This window comes from Marmota flaviventris, chromosome 8 (assembly GCF_047511675.1).
Source record: "Marmota flaviventris isolate mMarFla1 chromosome 8, mMarFla1.hap1, whole genome shotgun sequence".
In the NCBI taxonomy this organism is placed as follows: Eukaryota; Metazoa; Chordata; class Mammalia; order Rodentia; family Sciuridae; genus Marmota; species Marmota flaviventris.
This window is the reverse complement of record NC_092505.1, coordinates 46,362,142-46,363,793: the sequence shown is the minus strand read 5'-3', so window position 1 is coordinate 46,363,793 and position 1,652 is coordinate 46,362,142. Positions and strand designations below refer to the sequence as shown.

At 38.3% G+C, this 1,652-nt stretch overlaps 1 non-coding gene across 1 annotated transcript; it reads left to right on the top strand.

Moving 5' to 3' along the window:
• The first annotated feature begins 720 nt into the window (after positions 1-720).
• Trnaa-ugc (transfer RNA alanine (anticodon UGC)) lies at positions 721-799 on the top strand. The gene has a single exon. It is a non-coding gene; the product is annotated as a tRNA-Ala (tRNA).
• Positions 800-1,652: the final 853 nt, after the last annotated feature.

Here is a 1,652-nt window from a genome sequence, read left to right as displayed (position 1 = left end):
TAGAAGATTTAAGGGACAACAGGTTTGGAAGAGAAGGGCAAGAGGTAGTTTTGCAAGTTAAATTTGAGATGTACATCAGATATAGAAAAGCAGATGTCAAGCAGGCAGGTAGGTGAATGAGTCTGGATGGGAGGTAGAGGGAAAATCTGGGCAAGAAATATAAACTCATCAGGGAGTGAGTCGAATGGAATGAGGGAACCAAGAGATGGGAGGTTACCATGGAAGTAAGTACAGACAGACCTCTCAGGACGGAGCCCTAGGGAGGTGGGGAAGAGGAGTCTCCAAGAAAGGAGACTGAATCTAAGTGGCCACTGAAGAAGCAGAGAGTATCCTTTGGAAAGCAGAAGAAAGTTCATTTCACTTCATTTGCCCCTTTTGTATTATTGTTTTTAAAAATGGAAACAATGACCCAGGCGCAGTGGCCCAGGCCTGTGATCCCAGAGGCTCAGGAGGCTGACACAGGAAGAGCGCAAGATTGCAAATTCAAAGCCAGCCTCAGGAATTGCAAGTTCAAAGCCAACTCAGTGAGACCCTGTCTCTAAACAAAATATAAAATAGGGCTGGGCGTGTGGCTCAGTGGTCAAGTATTCCTGAGTTCAATCCCTGGCACCCCCAAATCCCCCCAAAAAGTGGAAACAATGGATGTATATCTTAGTGCACCTATGTGAATGGAAAATTGATTCCAGAAATAGAAATCTCTATGTCGAAAATTAAATGTGTTGGGCTGGGGATATAGCTCAGTTGGTAGAGTGCTTGCCTTGCATGCACAAGGCCCTGGGTTCAATCCCCAGCAGCACAAAAAATAAATAAATAAATATTTTTTAAAAAAAGAAAAAGGAAAAAAAAAAAGAAAACTAAGTGTGTTTACCAATGTCATAGCTTCTGGCCACGCTGCCTCCCAGTAATGCCTCCTGGGTTTGTTACTTTGCAAGAGTGTTTGTGAGTTCCCGTTTTCCACATTATCATACCTTCCTGCTATCACCAAACTTTAGAAATAATAAGAGCATCTTGTGTTTCTTCTAATTTTCACTTTTTGGTTAGTGTTAAGATTGGACATCTTTTTATCAATTTATCAACACTTTATACATCTCAGGGAATCTCAGTCCAAATCGTTTGTCCATTCTCTGTTGACTTGTTTTGATGTGTAGAGGCATTTTTATATTCTGATGACAATTTCCAGTGAATCACTGGTCATTGAAATTTGTTTATGATGTCCTTCATCACAGGGAAACTGAAAATTTTTACATAATCACACATGCTAAGCCTTTTCCTCATGGTTCCAGGGTTGTTTTACTTAGTCTTTTCCAGTCACATGATCATAATTATCCTTCATTTTCTCCTTAAGACTCTCACAGTTTGCTGTTTTAACATTTATCTCTATGAATATAAGGAATCCTACTGGTTTATAACTTAAAGTGATATAATTACTTTTTTCAATTATATAAGGAATCTTCACAATACCATTCATCAAATACTCTCCTTTTAGACCAACTTGAAATGTCGCTTTAATAATTTGCTGAGTTTCAATATTTTTCATGAATCTGTTTCTGGACTCTGTGCTATGTAACTGACTTACTTGAATATTTCTGCACATTTTACTTTTAATGACTATGACTTAATGACATTTTTATCTTTTTCTTTTGTGTGTGTTG